At 38.9% G+C, this 6782-nt stretch overlaps 1 non-coding gene across 1 annotated transcript; it reads right to left on the bottom strand.

Annotated features, from left to right (window-relative positions):
* Window positions 1–6074: 6074 nt before the first annotated feature.
* LOC118489661 lies at window positions 6075–6181 on the bottom strand. The gene has a single exon (XR_004887678.1). It is a non-coding gene; the product is annotated as a small nucleolar RNA R71 (small nucleolar RNA).
* Window positions 6182–6782: the final 601 nt, after the last annotated feature.

Raw genomic sequence — 6782 nt, 5'->3', positions numbered from 1 at the left:
TCCAACCCGTTTAATTTTAATTGTTCATCATTATTTATTAAAAAACTAACGATGAAACTAGAAAATATTTTAAGACATTCAAACGGCTCTAACCACCAAAATTTAAATTTACCTGGACCAAATCTGATACGATGCATGTAATGAGGAAGATGGGTGTCTCTGCACTTTAGTGTTGCCTTGAACTTCCTTTTGCACCATCTTTGTATCCTCAAACTTTGTCGATCCAAGTTCCTTCGTGCCTTCTACCGTGTAATTGTGGCGGCGGTCCAACTTCTAGCTTCTCCACGGGCCGGCTATCAAACTCCTCAACCACGTTCTCTTCTATGTTCGGTGTATGTTTGATCTCCATGGTCGGCGTCTCTACAAGTAATGTCTCTAGATAGGCGAGATCACCAACCGGATCAAATTCTTCATCTTTAAGAGTTGGCAAACCTACCAACTCATCACCAAACTCCTCCTCCCAAGATGGTACATGCTCCTCAATTTTCGCATCTTCCATCTTGTCCAGTGGCTCACAAACTTCTTCACTCCGGGCTGCGATGTAGTCGGGCACCTCCAACTCTGCCTCTTCTACTACCCCCTCATCATCATCACTCCAAAATCCATCATTGATATCCCATGGCGTGGGACACCAATAGCTGGAATTAACGACTTGCTGAACCGGAGGTGGGATTGCAATGTCCATTATCGTCTCCGGTTCATGGGTGTGATCCTCATCTTCTTCATGCAAGGGCTTAAAATGTGAAACCTGCATGACATCGTCCTCACAAGACACGGGTAAATCTGATTCATGAGAATTATAATAATTAAAAGTAGAATCATAATATTTACATGGCAGTGGGATCTCAATGCACATTTCTCCCCCCGAATCTGGAATTGTATAATCCATCTCACCATCGACCGTTTGATATCCTAAATAACTCCCATTCAATATCATACGTGTAACGGCCTTGGCTCTTCAAGCTCTTTGAACTTAAACTATCAATTGCGGCTTGAGTCCCCCTATCTCTTTCTTCCTTAGCAGCCTTAACCCAATCAAGGAATTCCTCTGTTGTTCGTTTTGGTTGCCAATTCCAAGGCTGATATGACTGTGGCTGCACATAAGGGTTAGCATCGAAATCCATGGAACACCCCGAATTGTTTGGACAATATTTGGTGTAGTGGGGCCCTCCACAGATAAAACACATGATAAAAAAATATAAAAAAATTAACTAATAAAAATACATTTACAAAGACGACTAGACACACTACTACTAGACACAAACCCTAAGACTCAAACTACAAATAAGACCAATTAAACAAATAAGATCAGTCAAAGCTAATAACGCAATCGCCTAAGTGTCCCCGGCAACGGCGCCAAAAACTTGATGTGCAAATTTTGGTCTATTAAAAAACTAACCTAATCTAGACACCCGAGTTTTAAATTCATAACTAAGACTCTCTAAATGCTAGACCACTGACACGTAAGTGTACCTATCGTACGTAGTAAAGCCTAATGAAGTCCGAGTATCGAATCCACGAGACACTAGCGACGCTAAATAGACTATGACTCAACTAATTAAGTAATTGGTTTAATTTATGTTTTTGGGATTTTTTTTTCTAATTCTACTAAAGAGAGTAAACAAAATAACAGAACAAGAAAGCAAGATGGTGAAGTGACGAGAAACAGACAATGATGAGAAAGAACTACCCAGGCTTCAAATCCCGATGACCAACCCATGACCTCTAGTCCTGACCAATAGCTAAAGCTCCGAATCTACACAGAAAACCTCTCGCTAAGGATGATCAACCAAAATAGAAGATGGAACAAAGTGATGAAGTTCTAAATTGGAAACGACTCGAGCTATCAACACCGAATCCTACGACTGTCAGACTAAAAACAACTATGGTGCTAAAATCATTCGGTCATGAAGCTAAACCTGTTAAATAACTGAAAACATAGGAGATCCTAAACGCGAATAAGTAGCTGGATCCGAGCTGTCGGCCACCCAAACTACCAAAGAACGCCTAGCTAATAACCTAGCAATCCTGACTCGTCGCTAGAGTTGCTAGAAAAGGATGAACACTATACTCAGTTGATTTTAATTAATTTAGTTAAACTGGAATTATCTCTAATCTCAAGCTCTAGACCGAAAATCTAATAGATTAACGAACCTGGAATGATCTAAATAGTTCCAGACCACACTAACAAGATCAGGTATATGTAAATCATCCCAATTTAATCACAACCAAGACAAGCATACAAATTCATAAACAATCATAAAACCGGAATATGTCAATCATCCCAATTTAATCATTTGTTACAACCAAATAATCAAAACATTAAATCATGGTTCATCTAGGCCTAGGTAGTCTAAGAAAATTGGCCAAGAAACATAGCCACTAAAAAGAAACAAGTCTCAAATGATAAACAAAACATAGTATCAAGTTTAAAAAAACACAAAGTTATTAAAACTGAACACTAAAAAATCGCAAACCCGGACGTGAATCTTGATCGCGGCTTCAACCCTCGAACCAATCTTCTTTTTCTTTTTTTTTCTTGATCGCCTCGCTTTCTCTCTTTTCGTATATGTCTTCTGTTCGTATGCTCCTTGCTCCTTCTTCTTTTTCCCAAGAAAGTGGGAACCCACACTCTATGTTTACGTCCTTTTTTCTATTATAATGGTCCACTGTTATTTCTCACCTCTCAAAAATTAATAGGGCCGCCCCCTTAAAACCTTCTTTTTCTTCTTGTGTTTTCGCATGGGCCAATTATGCTTATTATTTTTTTGCCCACAACAAAGAATTAAAGGATAACAATCCAATGACATTTATGTAATATGGTGGTCAACATATTAACATTTGGTCAACATGATTTCTTCTTTTCAACTTTTTTTATACCTGCTCAAACCATTTAAACAAATCAAACACATTTTCTAAAAATTATAAATTCATACGTATAACTATATTTTTATTTTTTGTAGTTCAACCAAATTTTCATGAACTCTCATTTAATTTGTTTTAAAAAATAATTTTCTAACCAATCAAACAAGTAGAATTTATTTCAAGTTTCACTAACAATCTCAAGTTTAGTCAAAATACTCCAATTTAGCTCGTTGTTCCTTAAAACCTTTAAAATCCAAATATGAACCAAATAGGAGTAATAACCGATAAAAACACCCTTAAAGTTACTAAAAAGTGTAGAATATTCATATAAAAAAGATATATATATTAGAGCGTATCACATACATACATACATACATACATACATACATACATACATACATACATACATACATACATACATACATACATACATACATACATACATACATACATACATACATACATACATACATACATACATACATACATACATACATACATACATACATACATACATACATACATACATACATACATACATACATACATACATACATACATACATACATACATACATACATACATACATACATACATACATACATACATACATACATACATACATACATGCATACATACATACATACATACATGCATACATACATACATGCATACATACATACATGCATACATACATACATGCATACATACATACATGCATGCATGCATGCATGCATGCATGCATGCATGCATGCATGCATGCATACATACATACATGCATACATACTGATGTGCACAAAATGCAATATATAAATTACATCAATTGTGGCATAAAACTGACCCTTTTTTAGTACTAATGTTGGAAAAAGTGTGTTTTTGTCTTTCTTTTGTATTTTCAGGATTAAATGAGCTCAAATGAACAAAAGAAGCAAAAAGACACCTAAATCTAACACAAATACAAGAAAAGGAACAAACGTGGCATGCCCGACCCCCCGACAGCATATTCCCAAGCAAAATCAAGAAGACAGAAGCCTGAACACGCCCCGTGCTTAGTGAGCACGGGGGCGTGCCCAAGTGTCAGCAGAAAAGACAAAGTTGTAGAAGCTTCTATCGCCCACCACGGGGCCGTACTCAGCGGACACGGGGCCGTGGTCAACTATAAGATACGAAGAATCTAGGCAAATCTTGATAGTACAGATATGCTTCTGCACACGGGGTCGTGCTCAGCGGACACGGGGACGTCGTCAACTAATGCAGACAAACTGCAATTAATGAAGAAAGAGAGAAGGATGGACACGGGGCCGTGCCCGAGATTCTGTTCAGCCTATAATATGGGGTGCTTGGATCACTTGCAACTCATCCCTTGGCACACCACCTCTCTCACACTTCACCCACCACCCACCACCATCACAACACCAGCATCCACCACCATCATCCATTGTCCATCATAGAGTGTGTGAGTCATCTCGGGATCCAAGATTGATCGTAAGAGTTCTTTACAATCAAAGGCCATGTTTGCCTAAGTCTCTTACATCACTTGGTGAAGACAAATGTCTAGTGTAATACTTTTTATTTTTAATCTTTTCGCACTTTTTACTTGGTTATGTATTAATGACTTTAATAACTAGTTTCTTATGTTGAAGGTGATTCTTCCTTATCGTTTGTACGTGGTGTCTTGGTATTATTTTACTGTCTATATAAAATAAAAGATTTTCACCATTCATATCTCCACGGTCTATATGGAGGTATGTTGGCTACCTGGTCGGGGGTTAAGGGAACGGTTTGGTAAGAGTCTTGCCATTGTTCAGTGTATAGATCCTGCAAAGGACCTGGGTCAAATTTAGTAGGACCTCCCTCAATACCCACCGGTATTGGATGGCGGGGGTAACGTCACCTTCAAAAGAGGGGCCTACTACAATAACTAAGATAATCTCTTAAAAAGTGCAAAAATGCGGAAATAATCAAAGGTTACACTATACACGAGTCGGATCCAAATGATTCATCTTGTCTATCTGTTTTTATTTTTATTTTATTTTCCAGCATTTTAGTTAGTTTTTATTTTTTCTAGTTTAAAATCTTTTTCTAAACTTTTGATTTGATTAAACGTTGAGGATAAACCGGTACTAAAAGCTCTTGTGTCCTTGGACGACCTTGGTATCTTGCCAACACTATACTACGCTCACGATGGGTGCACTTGCCCATATGTGTGTTTGGTGTTAGTAAAATATCGTGTTTTATAAATTTAAAACTTGACTAACGTGTAAAAAGGGCTTAAAATATACTTAATTCCATATACACACCAATCCGCATCAAGTTTTTGGCGCCGTTGCCGGGGACACAAGGATTTTAAGAAAGTTAGGAATCAACGGCCTAATAGTTTTTTCTAAATTTTTCTTTTTTCTTAGGATTTTCGTAGTTTTTCAGCTTCTGCAGAGCTCAGCACGGGCCGTGCCTGGTCGGACACGGGCCATGCCTAGCATTGTTACTGGCAGTTTTTATTTTCCGAGTTATAGACAGTTGAGCACGGGGCCGTGTCGGTGCAACATGGGGCCGTGTCCAACTCCCCAGTAACAGGGATCCGGAAAACAATCACTGTATCTCCGACCACGGGCCGTGTTTAGCTGAGCACGGGGCCATGGTGAACCTTCTGACCAACGTTCTTTTCTGTTTTTATTGCAGGACTAGGAATCCAGGCGCCACGACTTTCTACGTAGTGTATGAGCTCCAGTTCTAGTAGAGACATAAAAGAACCTCTTGAAGAACCCGAACGCTTTCTCAGAAAAAGACTTAAAGCTAAAAACCAAGAGAAAGCTTCGGGAGACCCACTTCCAATGGCGGACTAACGTACCCTCATGGATTACCTACGCCCCACCGTAGGTAATCTCGACGCCGCTATCAATGCACTGAATGTCGAAGCCAACAACTTCGAACTTCGGCCACATTTGATACAAATGCTTCAAAACTCCGCAACCTTCCATGGGCTTGCGGACGAGGATTCTCATCTACATATCACTAATTTCTTAGAAATATGTTATACCTTTCGGATCAATGGGGCATCAAACGACGCCATCCGCCTTCGTATGTTTCCATTTTCACTAAAAGACCGAGCTAAGGCTTGGCTTAATACCCTCCCAGTTGGCTCGGTAAACACCTGGGATGAACTAGCCCAAAAGTTTCTATATAAGTATTTCCCTCCGGCTAAAACGGCTAAATTAATGACTGATATTAATACATATTCACAAGAGGATGGGGAATCCTTATATGAAACTTGGGAAAGGTTCAAGGAGCTACTAAGAAAGTGTCCTCATCATGTTCTTGCGGTATGGCAAAAAGTATCCACTTTCTACAACGGATTGTTGCCACACACAAGACAAACACTTGATTCTAGCTTCGAGGGACTTTTAGGTAATCGTCGCCCAAATGAAATATATAATCAAATTGAGGAAATTGCTCAAACCAATTTTCAGTGGCACACTCCCCGAGGTAATAAATCTATTGCCCCGGGCGCCCATAAGGTTGATGAAAGCACTTCTTTGCAAGCCCAAATCGAGGCCCTTTCTTCAAAAATCAAAAGGTTAGAAATGACAAAAACGGTCTCGGTAATGGCTTGTGAAGGGTGTGGTGGGCCACATAAAAATTGGACTTGTATGAAAGAATTAGATGATCAAACGGAAATGGTAAATGTTTTGGTCAAAAATTACCTAAGCAATTAAGTGGTCAAATTAGTTAGGTGAGGTAGTGTGCTAAAATTATATGTGAAAAATGTATTGGCCAAATTGGATATGAAAACAGTTTTAGGATACAGCCCCGGATATAGAGCTGTATCAATGATCAAACAATGAGCAAAAAAGTAAAGGTTGACACGTGATGTACGAGGAAAGCCCTTGATCAATCTAGATCGCCGGCATAAAACCTCG

This window comes from Helianthus annuus, chromosome 17 (assembly GCF_002127325.2).
Source record: "Helianthus annuus cultivar XRQ/B chromosome 17, HanXRQr2.0-SUNRISE, whole genome shotgun sequence".
In the NCBI taxonomy this organism is placed as follows: domain Eukaryota; kingdom Viridiplantae; phylum Streptophyta; class Magnoliopsida; order Asterales; family Asteraceae; genus Helianthus; species Helianthus annuus.
The sequence above is the reverse complement of the archived record's forward strand: the minus strand, read 5'-3'. Positions and strand labels throughout refer to the sequence as shown.